Below are 22,484 nucleotides of genomic sequence, written 5' to 3' on the forward strand. Positions count from 1 at the left end.
AATATACAATGAAGAAAAGACAATCTCTTCAGTAAGTGGTACTGGGAAACTAGACAGCTGCTTGTAAAAGAATGGAATTAGAACATTCTCTAACACCATATCCAAAAAAAAACTCAAAATGAATTAAAGACTTAAATGTAAGATCAGATATCATAAAACTCCTAGAGGAAAACATAGGCACAACACTCTTTGACACAAATTGGAGCAATATTTTGGGGAAATCTATCTTCTAAAACAAAGGAAATAAAAGCAAAAATAAACAAATGGGACCTGATGAAATTTAAAAGCTCTTGCAGAGCAAAGGAAACCACTGACATAAGGAAAAGACAGACTACTGAATGGGAGAAAATATATCCAAATGGTATGACCAATAAGGGGGTAGTAACCCAACATATATGGACTTCCCCAGGGACACAGTGGTAAAGAATCCACCTGCAATGCAGGAGCCGCAAGTGATGTGGGTTCAGTCCCTGGGTCAAGAAGATCTCCTGGAGAAAGGCATGGCTACCCACTCCAGTATTCCTGCTTGGAGAATCCCATGGACAGAGGAGCCTGGCGGGCTGACGGGCTACAGTCTATGGGGTCGAAAAGAGTCCGACATGGCTGAAGTGACTTAACACACACACGCACAGCCAGCATATATAAACAGCTCATAAAATTCAACATCAAAGAACCAACAATCCAATTTTAAAATGAGCAGAAGAACTGAATAGACATGTTTCCAAGGAGGGAGTGCAGATGGGCAACAGGCACGTGGAAGGATGCTCAGCATGGCTAATCATCAGGGAAATGCAAATCATAACCACAGTGAGATATCACCTCTCACCTGTCAGAGAGGCTGTCATCTGAATGTAAATATTAAATGTTGGCGAGGATATGGGAAAAAGGGAACCCTCCGAAACTGTTGGTGGGAAAGTAAATTGGTGCAGCTGCTGTGAAAAATAGTACGAAGTTTGCTCTAAAACTCTAAAAATAGAACACCATATGACCCAGCAGTTCTACTCATGGGTATATATCTGAAAAGAAAAAAAAACACCAATTTGAAGAGATACATGCACCCCAATGTTGACAGTAGCATTATTTATAATTGCTGCAGCATGAAAACCACCTAAGTGTCCAACCACAGATGAATAAAGAATATGTACACACCCACTCCCAACCCCCATCATTTCATTCCCCTTTCCTGACAGCCTGGTCAGAATCATTTTGGATTAAGAGCTAGAATCAGGGCTCCTTCCCTTTTTATGCAGTAAGAAAAAAAAAAGTTAAGCATACATGAAAACTCTGTCTTTATGCGAGTTAACTGGGGTGTGAGGAGTGTGAGAATGGAAAGAAAGGGTCAGGAAACCCTACCTAGCAGGTGGGGAAGGAAGAGGCCCTGGTCATGTCCAGGCTGGAGGGAAACCATGGAGGATCCACCTGAGTCCCTTGAACTTTCATGGCAAGGGCAGGAGATGAAACAGAAACCAGGCAAACGTGGAGGTCAGATTCTGTCTAACCGGGACTCTTGAGGGCAATCGGGCTCTGGGAGTGCTCAGAGCATCACATGGAGAAAGACCCTAGCTGCAGAAACCTGAATGTTATGAAGGGTTCGGCGGATGGCTGGGATACCTATAAGGTGGTTACAAATGCCATGGGTATTTGGCAGCCCAAACAAAAGATCAAATCAGTTCCACATTACTACTCACTAGCATGAGGCCCTACATTCTTGAAACTGGCCCAAGGAAGATTTTCTTATATAGTATTTATAAAAATGCTAGTCAAAGTGCTCTGTTGTCATATCTCATTTTAAAATCAGGCCAGAGATTGGTGAACACCATTGTTCCAACTTTGCTCCTGGGTGATAAAGAGGCCTGGGGCTCTCCCCCAGGCAAGACCAGAGTTCCAGGAGTTCATCTGGGTCCTGGGAGGGCAAGGCTGGCTGGGAAAGGAGAGAGATGTCTACATAAAGGCAGATTCTCACATGTCTGGTGGCTTAGGTGGCAGCAGACTAGACAGACTCTCAAAGTCCCTTTCTTACTCCTATGATTCAGTGAGCTTTATTGTCTTATGTAAGTGCTCAAGAAACTTTCTCCTTGTAAACTAGCCCTTGGAGAAGCTTGTAAAGCTTTTGTGGCACACGAGGTAAAATTCCACTCTGTTCAAAGTGCAGCATTTGTAGAAAGTGAGTCATCGTGATTTCCAGCTTTTCCAGCAGATGCCTTTGGCTATTAAGTGATCTGAACTTCTGCTTCCCACCCAGAGATGAAACTGAGGAGCTCATCTGTAGACATACAGTTTTAATAATAAAAATGCATCTCTTTGTTGAGAGCTTACGGAGTGCCTCTTTTCATGAATTATTTTATTCCTACAACAAGCCTTTGAGATTATGGTGAGGTTATTGCTGCTTGTGGTACAGATGGGAGAACTGATGATCAGGGACGTCAAGCAATTTTCCCCAAGATCACATCACTAGTAAATGGAGTAGATAGCTTCACTCTGGGAACTGTGCACGACACTTCCTTTCAAAGAGACAGAACACTATCTTTATTAGAAGGTCACTCTCCTAAAGGTAGGTGGGCAAAGACAGCAAGAATGACCTTTGACCACAGAGGTACCTCAGCATGCACTTGAGGGTTCAGAAGATCAATGAATGGCAGTAGATCATTTAGTGTATTTACCTATGACCCTCCACAGTACCATTTGGCTTAGCAGAGGGCTCCCTAGGTACCTGAACTTCCTCTCAGGGAGGGATAGTTGCTTGAAAAAGGTAGATTGAAAAATATCCTCAGGTTACCTTCCAGTGTGTGCTTTATAAAGGACTATAGTGTCATGAAAGGAACTCGCTCCTCTTGACAAACGTTTTTCAATGTACCCATCTTTGGATATCCAGTCTCAAAAGTCTCATCCACTCCTGTAAGTTCAGTTCCCTGGATAATCCTCTTTCTCCACCTGTTTCTGAGATGGCCACCATCACATCCTTCCCTCTCTATGGGTTCATACCATCCCCCAAAGAGGTACAGTCTATTCCTTCACTCTTCTTAAATATGAGTGGATCTTAATGACTTGCATGACCAGTAGAAAGTGATGGAAGTGACATTCTCTGACTTTCAAGCCTAGGTCAAAAGAAACCTTGCTGCATCCATCTGAGTCTCTTGGAATAATCACTCTTGAAAGAGAGTTATCATGGAATGAGTGTGATTATTCTGTGAGAGACCCTGGAGGAAAGAGGGGTGCCAAGGAGCACCAGCTGCCACATGTGTGGGTGAAGCAGCTTCTTGGAAGTGGACCCTCAGTCTCACACACTACCTATCTCAAAGCCAAACCATCCAGCTAAGCCCTTCTTGAATTCTTGACTCACGAAATTATGGGGCCAAATAAAATTATTGTAATCTGTTCAGATGGGGGATAGTCTAAAAGAGCTGCCAGTTATAACTGGTTTCAGTTGCACTGAAACCAGAATGCAAACGTTCTCAAGTCTCTTGTAACTTAAACAATAATACAAACAGACAAAAAACACCACATCTTCCTCTCGCTATTCTAAATCTGTTCCCCCTTATTCATGCCTAAATGCTGAGTGGTGTTCAACAGATTTCTCTACCTTCTCCCTTCCCACTCACTTCTCTGCCCACTTTTTATCAAACATCTTGCCTCTTCTGAAATTGCAACAATCCTAACAGCTTTCTTATTACCGACAGCCTTTTGTCATTATCATACTTGGCTTCCCTGCAATCTCTGACATTTGTCCGCTTCCCCTTGGAAACGCCCCCATCTCCTGGGCTTCTTTTTTCTCACTGATGCTTCCTTCTCAGCCTCATTCTTCTTCATCTGCTGACATCTTAAAGGGGTTGGAATCTTTAGGATTCTGCCTTCAGCTCTTTTCTCATGCTGCACGCTCCCTGATTGTCAGATGTGTCTTACAGATGATGTTGTGTTTATTAAATCCACTAGAGGGAATCAGAAGGTGAAATTTAAATTTCAATATTTCAAAACCAACGATATTACAATAGCCAAGAGGTGGAAACAACATAAATGTCCATTGGCTGGTGAATGAACAAAAGGTGATATGTACATATAATGGAATATTATTCAGCTTTTAAAGGAAGGAAAGCCCTTCACATGTTACAGTTTGAATGAACCTTGAGGACATTATGCTAAGTGGAATAAGCCAGTCACGAAAAGACAAGTGCTGTGTGATTTCTCTTACATGAGTTATCTAAAGTAGTGATATTCACAGAGATAGAAAGTAGAATGGGTGGCTACCAGGAGCTGAGGTGAGGCAGAGGAAGGGGAGTTATTTAATGAGCATAGAATTTCAGTTTGGCAAGGTGGAAAAGTTCTGGAGACTTGTTTCACAACAATGTGAATCTACTTCACACCACAGAAGTGTACACTTAAAAATGGTTAAGATGGTAAATTTTATGGTGCATGTGCTTTTTCAGTTCAGTCACTCAGTTGTGTCCGACTCTTTGCGACCCCATGAACTGCAGCACACCAGGCCTCCCTGTCCATCACTAACTCCCTAAGTCCACCCAAACCCATGTCCATCGAATCGGTGTTGCCATCCAGCCATCTCATCCTCTGTTGTCCCCTTCTCCCCCTGCCCTCAATCTTTCCCAGCATCAGGGTCTTTTCAAATGAGTCAGCTCTTCGAATCAGGTGGCCAAAATATTGGCGTTTCAGCTTCAACATCAGTCCTTCCAATGAACACTTAGGCCTGATCTCCTTTAGGATGGACTGGTTGGATCTCCTTGCAGTCCAAGGGACTCTCAAGAGTCTTCTCCAACACCACAGTTCAAAAGCATCAATTCTTCAGAGTTCAGCTTTCTTTATAGTCCAACTCTCACATCCATACATGACCACTGGAAAAACCATAGCCTTGACTAGATGGACCTTTGTTGGCAAAGTAATGTCTCTGCATTTTAATAGGCTATCTAGGTTGGTCATAACTTTCCTTCCAAGGAGTAAGCATCTTTTAATTTCATGGCTGCAATCACCATCTGCAGTGATTTTGGAGCCCAGAAAAATAAAGTCAGCCACTGTTTCCACTGTTTCCCCATCTATCTGCCATGAAGTGATGGGACCGGATGCCATGATCTTAGTTTTCTGAATGTTGAGCTTTAAGCCAACTTTTTCACTCTCCTCTTTCACTTTCATCAAGAGGCTCTTTAGTTCTTCTTCACTTTCTGCCATAAGGGTGGTGTCATCTGCATATCTGAGGTTATTGATATTTTTCCCGGCAATCTTGATTCCAGCCTGTGCTTCTTCCAGCCCAGCGTTTCTCATGATGTACTCTGCATATAAGTTAAATAAGCAGGGTGACAATATACAGCCTTGATGTATTCCCTTTCCTATTTGGAACCAGTCTGTTGTTCCATGTCTAGTTCTAACTGTTGCTTCCTGACCAGTGCAAAACACAAGGAGGAGGTGAGGTGAGGAATGAATGAAATAGGAGTTTGGAGTTAGCAGATACCAACTAGTGTGTATAGAATGCATAAATAAGGTCCTACTGTATAACACAGGGATCTATATTCAATATCTTGTGATAAACCATAATGGAAAAGAATATAGAAAATAATATTATATAGGTAACACAGAACCACTTTACTGTACAGCAGAAATTATTACTACATTGCAAATAAACTGTGCTTCGGTTTTAAAAAAAGTACATGAAGGGGTGAAAATCACCAAAAAATGCAAAAGAGAAAGACAATTCTTTAAGATAGTAGCAAGTTGTATGTCAATATTTAAATAGTCTTTATTTTTCAAAGGTCGTTGAATACTCAGTTCTTCAAAAATGGGTACAATTATGTCCCACTAAGGGATAGCCCTAAACCTATGATGAAGCAGTGTATTATGTAACCTGTCACTTCCTCATCTGAAGAAGATAACATCCTTGTTTATACTTCCTGGGGTTCATGGAATTAGAGCAGGAGAGACTTAGAGATGATGTAGTTCTACTCTATCATATCCCACAAAGTCCATCGGAGTTGCAGAGTCCAAATGTTACGCCATGTGACCAGGGAAGATTAAGTCCTACTGATGTCCTTCCTGATTCACCCCCCAGCTCTTCCTTTTTCCTGTACCACTTTATCTTTGCTGAAGGATAGTAGGAAAGGAAGGAACAGAGGAAGAAAGATGCCTGAAAACAATAAGAGCAAATGATGTGCTGATGCTTCTAAAGGGAGATTTCTCTCAAAAATATAATCAGTTACCTTCTAAAAGACGATAAAATTGTGTCGAGTTGTGAAATGTTTACCCCCAACTGATATTATTGTACACTTAGTTCATGGCACAATTGTTTTGTGATTCTACTATTAAGAGCTGGAAAACATGAAACAGAGGAGTGTTTCTGAAAAAATTCTCATCAGTTTTTTTTGTGGATGCATTTAGAAAGTGACCAGACATTCAAAAGATCCAAAGTAGTTCTCACCAGAACGTTGATGCCAATATCCTAAGACCCAGGTAATCAATAGAGCAAAGCAAGATGTGATGAGTATAAGGAAGAGCTGAGAGCATTGCACAAAGAAGGAAATATTTATTGGCTGTTCTATCCAAAAACTTTCTTAGGAACAGTAGCAGAACACTGTTGGAAGCAATGGAATTTCACCTCCCAAATTTTAATACTGCTATTTTGGATCCCCTGTCTTTTAAGCAGCATGGGATTAAACCAGATTAACAAGGACATGGTTTGTGATAGTCACAGACTGGTGATCTCAGAATATTAGTAGCTGCCCAGAAGATGTGCTGCAAATAATTAAGATGATGAGGCAAAGGTCAAGATTATGATCCAGGAGAGTACATGTCTAGCTCTGATTACCTCTACTCATAAAAATTACAACTGCTGCTAATCTCTTCCCTGGCTCTTGATTATGTTGAGCTGAATAAATCCCTGGTTCAATAGCATTAGTTTTCCTCTACCCTGCAAAAGGAGGGGAGCCTGGGACTGGCTTTGTACAATACACCACAGTCTTGATTGCTGAAAGGCATAAAGTGTACGTAGACTCTTCCTGCCAATGCTGGGCTCACACTTCCTTTCTCACTTTTCTCATTAAGGTTAGGAATGAGTCATTTGTACTTAGTTAAAGGAGAGAGGGGCTCTTTGCCAATACATCCATGTAACTATCCCAAATCTGAAACTGTTCCCAGACATAAGATTAGTGAATGCTAAGACATCTGAGCTGTTCTCCCACCCTCCCTAGCTGAGCCCTTTTTTTCTGCCTCACTTCCAGGAACCCTATCATGGTATGTGTACATAAGATAAAAATCTGGAATGATGAGTTATGTTATCATCATTTCTCATATTTTTCAAAGAAAAATATATCTAAATGACTTCACAGTGGTTTGTCTCTTTATATATGACTATGAACTATAATACAATTTTGCACTCAGTCTTTTTTGAAGTTGTGTTTTTAATAAAACCCATATTGGGCATCCACTATGTTTCAGGTACTGTGTACTAAGTGCTTTATATACGTTTTCTAACTTAATCCTCACATTAAAGAAAATAATATTTAGATGAGAAAAACTAAAAAAAAACAGTTCAAGGTGGGACTTCCCTGGTCGTCCAGCAGTTAAGAATCCACCTTACAATGTGGGGGATGCAGATTCAATTCCTAGTCAGGGAACTAAGTTCTCACATGCTGGGGAGCAACGAAGCCTGAGTACTGCAACTACCCAGCCCATGACCTCCAGAGCTGGCGAGCCACAGCTAGAGAGCCCTTGCCACAAGGAAAGATCCCAAGCACCTCAACTAAGACCCAATGCAGCCAAATAAATAAGTATTTAAGAAAAAGAAAAAAATGAGTTCAAGGAGCTCATCCAAATCTACACAGCAAGCAAAGAATGGAATCAAGGGCTCAAAACTAGGTATGTCTGATGCCAAGCAGACAGACTTGGCTACACAGAGTTGTTCTGCATAGATTTAGGGGAAATTATATACACATAGTGAATATTAGACTTAGCCAGTGTCTAATCTGACTGATGCTGACAGATATAGATAATGACATGTATTCAAATTTTTTTTTACCATTTCTGCCAATGGAATCAGGTTACCAGTCCTGTCAATTATTTGCATTTAATCCTATGCAGGCATCACATGACTCCCTGTGATGGTTAATTTTATATGTCTACTTGGCTGGGCCACAATGCCCAGATATGTGACCAGATATTATTCTGGATGTTTCTGTGAGGATGTTTTTAGATGAGATTAACCTTCAAATCAATGGACTTTAGAGTAAAGCAAATTTCCCTCCATACTGTGAGTGGGCCTCATCCAAGCAGTTGAAGGCCTGATCAAAACAATAGATGGACCTCGTCTGAACAAGAAGGAATTCTATCAGCAGACAGCTTTCAAACTTGGACTTCAGATTTTGGACTAGCAGCCTCCATAATGACATGAGCCAATTTCTTGAAATAAAACCCTCTACATATATAGATACACATTTTATTGATTCTGTTCCTCTGGAGAACTCTGACTAATATACTCTCATGTTCCATTAGTCAGAGTGCATCTCTGAACAGCCATAGGCCAATATGAGAAATAGTCTTCTTTTTAAAAAAAAAAATTTTGTTTTTATCTATTTATTTGGCTGCACTGGTCTTAGTTTTGGCACTTGGAATCTTTAGTTGCAGTATACAAACTCTTAGTTATGGCATGTGGGATCTAGTTCCCTGACCAGGGATCAAACCTGGGTCCCTTGCATTGGGAGTGCAGAGTCTTAGCCACTGGACCATCACATTCTTAGTATCAGAAATCCTCAAAACCAATGGTTTAGAGCTTAAATACAAAGGCCAGGCCCTACCTAACACTTACTGAATTAGACTCTCCAGGAATAGAACCTGAGCATGTCTGTTTTCATTAAGCTCCATACTGATTGTGACATCAATTGCTGGTTAAAATATAACTGCATTGTATGAAACTAGAAATATGGGGCATGTCACATGTCACATACATGTGACAAACACAGTATGTCAAGATAGACATGGTTCTGCTGGGGTAACAAACAACCCAGAGATCGCAGTGTTCATGCTACATGACCAATGCTGGTTGGTGGAAGGGTCTTCTGTTCACAATAGTTGTCCTTTACTCTGTGTATTAGTCACAGTTCTATGGGAAACAGATGGCATATTCAACGAAGTAATAAAGGACAGCTTAATAAGCAGACTATTTACAAAGGTGAGGGATAAGGTTGAGGGAAATCAACAAAAGAAAGTACTAACACTAGGGCCAATGACAGCAGCTCCCAGAACCTAAAGAGATTAAATGCTACCCAAGAGGAGGTGGAGATCTTTGGCAGAAGAATGCAACCAGCCCATGGAGACCTGGAAGGGAGGGAGTGAGAGAATAAATATCCCAAAACCACTCTCCTTCTGTGCTCTGATCTCTGGCCAGTACCTCTCATTACTCAAACCCAACCAGAAGAGAGAGGACAAGGGATCTGCTGCCATAGGCCATAAAAGGCAGCCTCCCAGGGCATAGAATATCATGGATAGGGTGGAATCTATAAAGGCAAATATAAAATATCTAGTACATTCTGGAACCCAGGCTAGTGCCACCCTGAATATTGACAGTCAACATGGTAGAAGGGAAGAAAACAGGGCAATACCTAAACTGGCTTTTAAGCTTCAGCCCAGAATTTCATTGACCTGCGCAAATCACATGGCCTAGCCTGACTTCAAAGGATGGAGAAGCAGTGTGGAGATACAATCCTCCTCCAGGGAGGGGAAGTAAATGGTGACAGTAACTATGCAAGGGAGGCTAAATGGATGGCTAGAAGTCACGTGAGGGGAACACTTGTTTCTTACTGTATTTCTTTTCTTATCTTTTGAATTTTGTAGTGTATTAACCATATTACTTACTCATAACAATCAATAATAGCAAAATATTAAAATGATACACTTGAAACTGATATAATGTATGTAAACATTCTATATAATTTTTAAATTAAATTAAAAAAAAACTGTAATGAAACTACTGTGATCAGTCACTATACTCAACATTTGTCCTTCTTTTTGGCTACCCAGCATCTGAACTATTCACCTTATGAGAAAGAGTTAACCTCCCACTGTAGAAACTGAATACACCAGACACTAGCTTTTCCTGCTTCCTTTGCTGCTAGGACATTGCCACCTGATCAAGTTTCTGCCAATCAGATTCAGTTGCCCCAAACTTTAAATTGGAGACTATAGATACAAAGAGGGGACTGAACCAAATCCCTCCAGTTGATGGCTAGTAGCTGGGATGGCAGCTACATCCAATTTCCAGAGTCATCAGGGAAAGTAGCAATACCCAGGTTTCAATTCTGGTGATTCTTGGAACACCAGTGGCAATGTCTACCACCCAGCAGCAGCAACTGCAGTTCTAGTGCTCATAGGACTAGTTCCAATGCATGATTTTCAGCTTGGTTTTGGATGTGTATCCTCTAAACTTGATTCCTACTCCTTCTGGAGAGTTTAGGAAGTATCAAATAACTTTCTACTAAATTCCACTTTCTGCTCAAATTAGCAAGTTTGGTGTCTGTTATTTGCAGCTAAGAACCTGGATTGTTACAATGCCTAGCTTCTGGCCTGTTATTGTAAGAAAGAATAATTATAAGAACTAGGTGAAATGTTCTTTAACTTTCCATTAAGAAAAGAAACTGAAAGGATTGCGTTAGTAAGTAAATAGCAGTGTAACCTTCCTTTAGCAATTCTACATGTGTAAAGCTTCTTTGAGCTGGCTGCTTATCATTGCTCAGAATAAGAGTTGCAGGGCAATATGGATTTTAAGCTATTTGAAGCCCTGAAAATTAAAGTGAGCTGGGCAACAGTTTAGAATTTAGGATTTTGTCTTAATTACATAAGATCTTGGGAAAGTGAGGACACTAGCTAAAGCAGAGTAAAAGCCGAACTGAAGTTGGGACACCCAGATTCTAGTGTTGGACTGTACCTAACAAAGATGACTAGATCTCTGCTTTTTTCTATTAATCAGATTATTGCTTAGAGTCCTTCAGCCCTAATACTTTATGCTTCTAAATTGTTAAAACCCAGAGTGAATTCTGTTCCCTATTGGATAATGCAGCTCAAAAAGATGCCAGCCAGATAGAGTCAGACTGAATTACTCTAGATTTAACTTCTCTGTTCTTAAGATGCTTTCACTAAAATGGGTGTTTAAACATAGTGCCGTGCAATGAGAAAGAGGTCACCCATTATCTTATGATAACTTTGACCAATAAATTTATCTACAAGACATAGTTTTTCTTACTGCTTTATATTTTCTTAAGCTCAAACCCTAAGACTCTAGTGACCAGAGCTGCATAAGAGACAACTCATCAACCAAGAAGATTGGCTTATTATGTTTGTTTTTATGTTTATTTTATTCATAATTGCAAAACATGGAAGCAACCAAGATGTCCTTCAGTGGATGAATGGACAGATAAACTGTGGTGTATCTAGACACAGGGGTATTACTCAGCACTAGAAAGAAGTGAGCTATCAAGGCATAAAGAGACATGGAGAAACTTATAATGCATATTACTAAGTGAAAGAAGTCAATCTAAAAAGGTTGCATATGATTATATGATTTCAACTACATGACATTCTGGGAAAGCAAAACTATGGCCACAGTCAAAAGATCAGTGAAGCCAGGGATGAATAGAAGAGGCACAGAGGTCTATGATACTGCATGATACTATAATGATGGATACATGTCTTTATACACTTGTCCAAATCCAAGGAATGTACAACACCAAGAATGAACCCTAGTGTACAATATGGACTTCGAGTGATAATCTGTCAAAGTAGTCTCATCAGTTATAACAAATGTACCACTCTTGTGGAAGATACAAATTTTAAAAAAACTGTGGGTGTATAAAGACATGAAGTATATGTATGGGAAATCTCTGCATCTTCTGTCAATATTGCTGTGAGCCTAAATCTGCTCTAAAAAATAAAATTGTGAAAAATAGACAAGAATCCAAAAAAAGAGATTTAGCAACCAAAAAGATTAACTGATTATGTATATATTCTCAGATTGATTGATATGAAGGGAAAACTACCTACCACTCTACTCAGCAATGGGCAGGCAGAGGAAAAGGTGCATTTTGAAGCTGATACAGACACACACACAAACTATTTTTAAGTGCCAGAGGGAAAAAATGCAGTGCCTTGTATTAGTAGACAATCTATGCTTTTATTCAATAAGAGGTATCACTCCACCTTCTGTTTTATCCTTATAGTTTTCATGAAATATATAATCTCTCTATTAAAAATCCTGGAAGGAGTTCAAAATTGAATCTCCTCCTAGCTAATTTAAGTGCTTTGTAGCAATTTTTAAATCACATCCCACCCCCCAAATTGTACGCAGCTGGGAAATAGTGTGGCTCTATTCAGAGTTCAAAACAACCTCCATTTCTCATTGCTGGCTCAGATTTCTAAAAATTACAGTCTGTGGCTGAGCCTAGCAATGAGGAGAAATTTAAATTTGGAGAAATTTCGAGAAAACCATGTTCCTTGCCAAAGAGAGATCCTTGTTCAAATGATGAATTGGGCAAAACTTGTCTTCTATGTTCCAACTTCTTTCTTGGTTTCTCTTTCCTTTAACCCTTAGAAATTTCTGGCAAGAAATTATAGATAAATAGATATATTCATCAAGATATGTTTTCTGAAAGGATTGATAAACTTATTTACATTTAGTTGAGGAGTCGTCTACAGCCCATTTCTATATACTGCTCAGCCCATTGGAATCTGGCTTCAGTGCCAATCCCTAACTCAGCCCCCCACAGAAATCTCTTTCTGAGCTCACCAGTAAGCTTCTAATTGCTGAATCCAACGGATTCTCCTCAGTCCTTTTATTTTTTAAAAAGTTTTATAGGAGTATAGTGCTTTACAATGTTGTGTTAGTTTCTACTGTACAGCAAAGTGAATCAACTATCTGTACACGTGTACCCCCCCTTTTTGGATTTCCTTCCCATTTAAGTCACTACAGAGAACTGAGTGGTTTCCTGTGCTATATAGTTGGTTCTCATTAGGTATCTGTTTTATAGAGGAATGGATAAAGAAAATGTGGTACATATATACAGTGGAAAATTACTCCGCCATAAAAGGAATGAAATTGGGTCCTTTGTGGAGACATAGAAGGACCTAGAGACCGTCATACAGAGTAAAGTAAGTCAGAAAGAGAGAAACAAATATTGTATATTAACACATATATGTAGAATCTGAAAAAGATTGGTATAGACACAGGTTCAGTCCCTGGGTGGGGAAGATACCCTGGAAAAGGGAATGCCAACCACTCCAGCATTCTTGCCTGGGAAATTCCATGGACAGAGGAGCCTGGCTGGCTACAGCCCATAGGGTCACAAAGAATTGGACATGACTGAAGCAACTTAGCATAGCACAAAGACAATCTTATCTGCAAAGCAGAAATATAAGACACAGATGTACAGAACAGACATATGAATACCAAGGGGGGAAAGGAGCAGGTGGGGTGAATTGGGAGATTGGTATTAATATATATACACTCAGTCCTGTAGGAGAGAGATGATGCAAAGTGTCATTTTTCCCATCCTTCTTGCAAACTAAACTGTTTCATTTGCCCAGACCTCAGGGATGAATCATGATTGATCTAACCAGTCACAGCAACTCCTTCTACTTTGTCAATGAGTAATCTAACAGTGGGGATGAGCCTTGGTCAATGAGACATAAGGAGAAGTCTGATGGGGCCCCTGAGAAGGATTTTTCCTCCTGGAAGGGAATGAGGTGCACAAAGAGAATGCTTCATTGTCTCCACTCCCCTTGATTTCTGCTTGAGATGCTCTCAACTGCGTGGAGTGGCCAGCCTATGAGCCTTAGGGAGATACTTTTGATACACTGACAGTGGCAGAAAAGAAGGATGGAAAGTGGCCACAAAACCAGAGACCACACACCTCAGATGTCTTGAGAAGTCATCTGTAATAATATCACTCATTTTTATTCCATTTCTTGCAGCCAAATGTATCCTGATTAATATACCTTCTCTCTGAAGCATATGATATTGTAGACCACTTTTTCCTTAAAAACTGCTCTCCCCGTAAGCTCAGTCAGCTCTGGTTCTCATCTCCTCTTTCTTAACATGTCCCTCAAATGTATTATTAGGGGCTTGCCTAAAGATTAATCTTTAAACCTCTTTTGTGCGTAATCCATGTAGTCTTTTGAGGAGAGTCCTTCCAGACCACCGCTTTTATTCCCACCCATACTCTGACAAGTCCCTCAGACCCCTCGACCAGGCTCTGTCTCAAGATATTTAAAACCAAATTCAATCATTTTCCTTTGCACACATTTCTTCCTCCTGTATTTCTCATCTCAGCTGACGCTAGAACCTCTTCCCAGTCACCCAGGACAATAACATGGGCATGATTCTAATTAGGACTCCTCCCTCAATTATTCACACCCTCTTCGAGTCCTCACCACAGCAAATGGGTTACAAGGTTATGTCCAGTAACCTCCTACTTTTCTAAAAATTTTATTATTTTTAATAAGAAAGTACAAAAATTCTAAAGTACTAAGACAATAATCTGTTTATCCCTCATACCGGCTGTCTGAAAATTCTTTTATTTTTAATTAGAGGATAATTGCTTTGAAGATGTGGTACATATGTACAATGGAATATTATTCAGCCATAAAAAGGAATGAATTTGAGTCAGTTCTAGTGAGGTAGATGAACCAAGAGCCTGTTATACAGAGTGAAGTAGTCAGAAAGAGAAAAACAAACATCATATATTAATGACTATATATGGAATCCAGAAAAATGGTGCTGATGAGCCTATTTACAGAGTAGGAATAGAGACTCAGACACAGAGAACAGATGTCTGGACACAGCAGGGGAAGGAAAGGGTAGGATGAATTGAGCATTGAATCATATACATTACCAGATGCAAAACAGATAGCTAGTGCGAAGTTGCTGTATAACAGAGAGCTCAACCCAGTGCTCTGTGACAACCTAGAGCGGGGGCAGGGAGGTTCAGGATGGAGGGAACATATGTATACTTATGGCTGATTCACATTGTTGTTTGGCAGAAACTAAATACTTTTAGAATCCCTCATCTTCACTCTTACTGCTGCTACCTCATTAGCTCACACTTTCTAATTTCTTGCTAAAACCTTTAAAAAGCCCTCTTAACTGATTCATTCTCTAGTCTTGCCTTCCCACTCAATTCTCCATACTGCTCAGGATGATTTTTCTTTGGGTCGAATATTAAAGAGCCACTCCTCCACTTAATCCTTCCTTGAGTGCTGAGAATGGTACTTGAGGTCCTTCATCATTTGACCTTACAGTAATCTCTAGTTTCATGTCCCCTGGATATGAGCTGATGAAGGGCCCAGTTTTTTCCTATAAAATCTAATTTCTACCCTCACCTCACCTCTACTTTATCCACCTGTTGCACTCGCATTAATCTTCAGTTCAGGTCTTATTTCAGTTGTGAAGAGTCTTTCTTTATCTTCACCATCCTCCTTCCCTCTTCTATCCTCCAAGAAAGTTATATATTCTTCCACAGTATAATGTGATATTATACCATGGCATCTGTCAACCAATTCGGGAGTTGTTGATAACTCTGCCAAATTTCCATTAGATTCTGAACACAGAACAAGGACTGTCTTATTCATGTTTTATTCCAATATCTAACAAACTACTCATAGATAGTAACAATAAATGTTTAGTAAAGGAAGAATTAAGTGAGTGAATGATGTTCTAATTCTCAGGGCATTTGCATTTTACCAAAAAAAAAAAAAGCAACAATAAACCACTAATCCATAAAAAGGAATTTCTAATTATTTGATGTACCATCTGAGGGTCCAATGGGGAGATACTTTGCTGATGCTGGTGAATCACACTACATGGACAGTTAACCCATAATAACATCCCTGTCTTGCCTATAAATTCTCTTCCCGAAAATGTTAGAAATTTTGGTCTCTCTAAACAAGGCACTTGAAAGCCAATAGGTTGTGTGAAACTAATTATAGCCTTTAGTGAACATAGTATAATGTTTTTGATGTTGTAATGATTCCTTTAAAAACCTTGTGTAAAAAGTACAGTTCTTCTTAAAGATGAATTCAGAAATTTTATGGAAAACATCTGCAATATGTATAGACAAGAGGTATGACTTTAATCATGCTGTACCCTTAAGATCTAGTTATAAGTAATTCCCCATAATTGTTAGTGTACACACTGTGTTTAACATTATATGAGCAGATTCAGTCATTTCCAAGACATGGTTATCATTGATTACAGAACAAGTTGTACTAGATCTTCTCTACTTCCTTGATTGAGATCTATGCTGTACCCTCCTCTGCCCTGCTCCATGCCACCAAGAGGCTGACCTCTGTGGATTGCATCTCTTCAGCTCCTTGGCTCTCTGATTTCTGGTTGAGTTTAGCCAATGAGGATCATGAGCTAAAGGTCAGGAAGAAGAAGAAAAAGAGATTTTCTAACCCTTCCAGGTCATGGTCTGACAGTGACTGCATTCCACCATCAAATGCCACAGGTCCTCATGGGTGGACTTCTGTAACCTCCCGCTCCTCTTCCCTCTTAGGCATAGAGGTCATAGGGATGGTAGCAGCACCCTGCTATTGCTAGGCACACAGGGGTTTCACTATCCTCTCTTGGTGTCCCTCAACCCTGCCCTCACCCTTGTATGTATTCCCTTCACTGAACTCTCCTTATTCTGCTGGTTTGAATGCCACCTGTTTGCTGCTTGGACCTTGCCAAATCCTATGATCAGAATGTTCAGGGAGGCAAGGAGGATTACTTTATTTACACCACATCCCATCTCTGTTTGCTCAAACCACAACCACCTGTGGGTACAAAAGGGTTCCAATAACAGCAGTAAAATAATATTTTGGGGTGGTCAGCTGTGGAATTTTGGTTTGCTGTCTCTCCGTGTAGTTCCAACATAGGAAGAACTACAAAAATCCAAGAGGGAGACACTCGTCTGCTTTAGAACTAGGACACTTGCTCCCATTAAGCTGGATCAAAGAGCTACCATGGAAAAGCTGATAAACAGCGGGACACATTAAAACATCACTGGTCAAACTAGTGCTCTGTGACAACCTAGATAGGTGGGATGGGGTGGGAGGTAGGAGGGAGGTTCAACAGGAAGGTTCAACAGGAAGGGGACATATGTATACCTATGACTGATTCATGTTGATGTACGGATGGCAGAAACCAACACAATAGTGTAAAGCAATTATCCTTCAATTAAAAATAAATAAAAAAAAATAACTGGGCTAATAAAGCATCACAAGAAATATAACAGGACAAATAAAACAATATTACTCAGAAATCCTTTCCAGAAGAATATTGTATGTGGTTGGTAGATGTATTTCCATGAGTTGTTGGAGCAAGAAATAAAAGAGGATAAGGTACTCCCTCCTCCACGAGCCCTGCTACAGTAATAACACTCCCTCTTCTAAGGAAAATGGGGTGAGTTTACATGGAAAGTGAGTTGGGTTGCTGTTTGACTGTGGGCCATTACTTCTCTATTCCGTTTTCTCACATGCAAAGTGACAGTAAAATCTGTATCTGTCTCAAAACATTGTTGTACATTGCTTGTTAGTTTCTAGAGTAATACTCTTAGAAAAACTTGTAGATGGCTCATTTTTTATTTTAGCAGTTTTTAAATATGGACATGTTTGCTCATGATTTTGATTTCTAAGCTGTATACATATAATATAGTTTTATAAATTAAGTAGATGTTACCGAAGGAATATCATAACCTTTAGATGTTCTGTCACTTGAATAAAAATTTGAGCTCTCCTAATGTAGAAAATGTAGGAACTCTCAAGTTACCAAATGAACGTTCAGTCTCTATGCTATCTTGGCCAAGTCAATGTTTCAGTCTCAAATTTTCAATCTGTAAAATGGGACTATTTATATTTGCATAACTTCTAGGATTTTGCAATTCACAAATAAAATACTACTAATTATGGCACAGGATGTTAGAAAAGGAACTTCCCCAATGAATCAGTGGGTAAAGAATCTGCCTGCAATGCAGGAGACGCAGGCTCAATCCCTGGGTCAGGAAGATCCCCTGGAGGAGGAAATGGCAACCCACTCCAGTATTCTTGCCTGAAAAATCCTGCCAAGTGGAGATTGGCAGGCTAATCTAAAGTGTTGTAAAGAGTTGGACACAAGAGTGTGACGGAGCACGCATGCACGCATGATAGAAGAGATCATCATTTTCACTGATCTTCTCTCTCATCAAAATCTAACTCTTAAGGCTTTCTCCTAATCTTTCAGTGTTCTATGAGAAAATCATTATTTGTGTTCAGACATCCAATCCTCCTCTCCTCCTTGATGAGAAAGACAACAGAGATGACTGCTCAGCTTTCTTGCATGGGGCCACATGAAATGGTCTAGCTAATAAACAATGGAACCATACAAAACCCATGTACAATTCTCTAGTCCCGCTTCCCCTAATAGCATCTAAGTTCACATGTTTCAGGTTATATAGCTACAGGATGATAACTAAGCCATTCTGACTTGGCAGTAGGTATAATAGCAGATGGGAAGAACCTTTTAGGGTTACTTTATTTACATTTCAATTAAAATCTCTGCAGATGAAATATCATAAAAATTATTTGAAAGGTAGAAATTTCAGTTCCTATGTTTCAAACACACTACGATTATTTTTAAGTAGAAAAAGTCTGTTATCCTCTTCAATCACATGTATCTACTTACTTTTATGTGAAGCCAGTTCTGGGTGCTTAGTTAAGATCCTAAATGATCTTATGTGATCTTAAGTGACCTAAATGTGAGCTAACATTAGGATTGATTGTGTGATAAACAACTTTCTAAATATAAGTATGTCATGTGCGATATTTGTGATATGTGAGTACGTGTCTGACTCTTTGGGACCCCATGGACTGTAGCCTGCCAGGTTCTTCTGTCCATGGAATTCTCCAGGCAAGAATACTGGAGTGGGTTGACATATTTGCAGCAAAAAGTTATTCATTATTTACCTGAAAGTCAAGTTTAACTAGATGCCCATGAAATATTGGAAACAAACTTATGCATTGTTTGTCTGAGGTTCACATTTAACTGGGAAACTTCTGTTTTACCTGGCAACTCCACCTACATACTGCCTTAGTCAACAGTGCATTCATTGCTATTTATATTTAACTGCTATTAAACCTGGAAGGGTAAGCACAAACTAAACAATTACTCTAAGCAATATCCTGTTTGACCTAGCTGCAAGCTATGAGCTATAAAAGATTTATTAAGGGAGGATTGGTTGTCAAACTCGTTGAACACTTCTTATGAACTCCTTCTCTTCTTATGAACTCTTTTGACCTCACCTGTGTCCATAGTCTACAGATACAGGTTCTGCTCCAGCCACTTCTGTGGCACCAATTCTGGGTGGGCTTCACTCAGGTGGGAACAACCTGACAATACCTTGCCTCATATTCATAGTACAGGCATCTGACCTTTTACCCTGGGGACTTTATATTGCTGCTGAAATGTGATACTGTGAGGCCCACTTGCTCCTACATATGGAGGAAATTTTTCATCAATGGGAGACGGGAGCTGGCAAATACAATTTTTTCTCTTCCTCCTCCAACACTGGCTATTCGGAGAAGGAGTAGTTCATATGAACTTTCATGCAACAGTCCTGGGGGGATTAAAGAATCAGTTGCATTTGATACCAAATGGTGCCCAGATTTTGTCTTGAGACCTGCTTTCTGGAAAGCTCTGACTAAGATATCATATTACCAATATCTGGCAATAAAACCATCTGCACAATAGAAAAATTTAAAGTTTGCAGTCAAGGGACTTGGGTTCTGGTCTAGCTTCTGCCATTTGCTAAGTGAATGACATATGTTGTTATTTAGTCACTAAGTCGTGTCTGACTCTTTGTGACCCCATGGCCTGTAGCCCACCAGGCTCCTCTGTCAATGGGATTTCCTAGGCAAGAATACTGCAGTGGGTTGCCATTTCACTCTCCAGGGGATCTTCTCAACCCAGGGATCCAACCCACATCTCTACATTAGCAAGTGGGTTCTTTACCACTGAGCCACCTGGGAAGCCCAATATAGAGATTATTTAACTTCTGCATCTTTCAGATTTTCATCTGTAAAATGAGGGTAAGAGTTTGTTACTTCGTAGTTCTAAAGACTCAATGAGATAATACACATAAAAAGCACATTAATAGGGACTTCCCTGGTGGTCAGTGGTTAAGAATCTACGTTGCAATGCAGGGGACATGGGTTCAATCTCTGGCTGGAGAAGATTCCACATGCTGCAGAGCAACCAGGTCCATGCACCACAGCTACTGAGCCAGTGCTCTAGAGCCCATGCTCCACAACAAGAGGAGCTACCACAATGAGAAGCACACAGATCACAACCAGAGGGTAGCCTCCACTTGCCACAACTAGAGAAAGGCCGCAACAGCATAGAAAGTAGCATCGAAGACCTGCACAGCCATAAATCAATAAATAATTTTTTAAAGCACATTAATAGCAATCACTGATAATTTTCTCTGTCAGGCACTGTATAAGTGATTTATATTCTTTTCCACCAACCCTATGGGTTAGGTTCCATTGTCAACTCATGTGACAAACCGAGGCACTGAAAGGTTAGGTTACTTGCTTAAGGTTACAAAACTAGTATGGGTGGAGGCAGAATCTGAAACTAGGTAGCCTGATTCCGGACCTATGCCTTTAACCATCACATGATACTCTTCATCTGGTGAACAAAATAGTGCCTGGCTCAATAGCCATTCCCTCTCTCCTCCTTAGTTGCAGAATCTTGCATTTATTTGGGATAGCAATGCGCCCACTTCACTGACCAAAGCTCCAATATTCCTTGCAATGAGGTATGATTATATAACTAAATTCTGACTAATATGTGTAAGTGGCGATGTTATGTGGTATTTCTGGGAAGTTTCCTTAAAATGGAGAGCGGCAGACCTTTCTCTTGCTCCCCCTTTCTTCTGACTGAAATGTAGACACAAAGGTTGGAGTGCAAGCAACCATTATCGGCTGTAAAGTGACATCATGAGGATGAGAGAACAGTGAGATGTTGTGGAGCCACTGCATGAACCACAGCTAGCCTACCTCAGATCTTCTTTTAGGCTAAGAGAATTACTCTTCAACTTATTTCAGTTGGTGCTGTCTTTATATTTGTGTGTGTCTCTGTTTTCTTTCATTATTGTTGTCTAGGTGGCCAAATTTGATCCTCACTGATATAAAAGTTGACAAAATTTTTGGCAGCCTGTGTATTCATTAATGTTGTAAGACACAAAGTCAAACACGTATTTAGTTATAGTTATTACATTTAATATTGACAAAGGGAATATCCTTAAGAACTATTGTCCTACCTAAGCATGACTTTTGCTGGAATTCAGAAGTCAGGAGAAAATGTAAGATACTTATTACAAGAATCAAAATTAGTTGATATTGCTACACATATTGCAGAACAGCTGCTGTCACATAAAACTAAAATTCCATTTTTTCAATCAAGACTCATCTCTCCCAGAGTAATATGCTGCTTACTTCATGTAAATATATTCCTCTTTCCATCAAGACATGGCTAAAGAAAGAATGTATTTATTTACCAAAGTGAAGTATCAAGCCAAATCTATACCCATAATTACTTTCAAGGCCAATAGCCAGGAAGATCATGTTAATAAAGACCTGAAAATTAGCACATTAACCAAGCAATCAGCATTTATTCCTGACTATTAGGCAATTTGGCAAAGCATTGGAAGTTAATTTTATGATCACCTCTCATAATTGTTGTGTCAGAGAAAACATGTGTTTATATTTTTTTAAACAAACTTGCTATTTATAATGATCCCCACTTATTTTTGTTGTTGTTCAGTCGCTCAGTCCTGTCCGCATGTGACCCCATGGGGGGGGTCATCTGTTGTTCAGTCATCTCAGTCGCGTTCCGACTCTTTGTGACCCTATGGACTGCAGCACACCAGGCTTCCCTGTCCTTCACCATTTTGCTCAAACTCCTGTCCATTGAGTTGGTGATGTCATCCAACCATCTCATCCTCTGTTGTCCCCTTCTCCTCCTGCCTTCAATCTTTCCCAGCATCAGGGTCTTTTTCAATGAGTTGGCTCTTCATATCAGGTGGCCAAAGTATTGGAGTTTCAGCTTCAACATCAGTCCTTCCAATGAACACCCAGGACTGATCTCCTTTAGGATGGACTGGTTGGATCTCCTTGCAGTCCAAGGGACTCTCAAGAGTCTTCTCCAACACCACAGTTCAAAAGCATCAGCTCTTCAGTGCTCAGCCTTCTTGATGTTCCAACTCTCACATCTGTACATGACTACCGGAAAAACCATAGCTTTAAATTAACTATATGGATCTTTGTTGGTAAATTTATGTCTATGCTTTTTAATAAGCTGCCTAGGATTTTCATAGCTTTTCTTCCAAGGAGCAAGTATCCATCCCCACTTATAATATCAATGAAATTATATTTCAGCCTTATAAAAAATGCCTGTGTTGTCAAAGACAAAATAAAAACAATGTGACTCA

General features: G+C 39.9%; 1 protein-coding gene across 1 annotated transcript in view; it reads left to right on the forward strand.

Moving 5' to 3' along the window:
* The window catches only part of PRKCH (protein kinase C eta), a 365,028-nt gene that overhangs the window by 318,781 nt on the left and 23,763 nt on the right, over nt 1-22,484 (forward strand). The gene's annotated exons all lie outside the window — the stretch shown is intronic.

This window comes from Giraffa tippelskirchi, chromosome 7, assembly GCF_054371585.1.
Source record: "Giraffa tippelskirchi isolate mGirTip1 chromosome 7, T2T-mGirTip1v1.2.pri, whole genome shotgun sequence".
Taxonomy (NCBI): domain Eukaryota; kingdom Metazoa; phylum Chordata; class Mammalia; order Artiodactyla; family Giraffidae; genus Giraffa; species Giraffa tippelskirchi.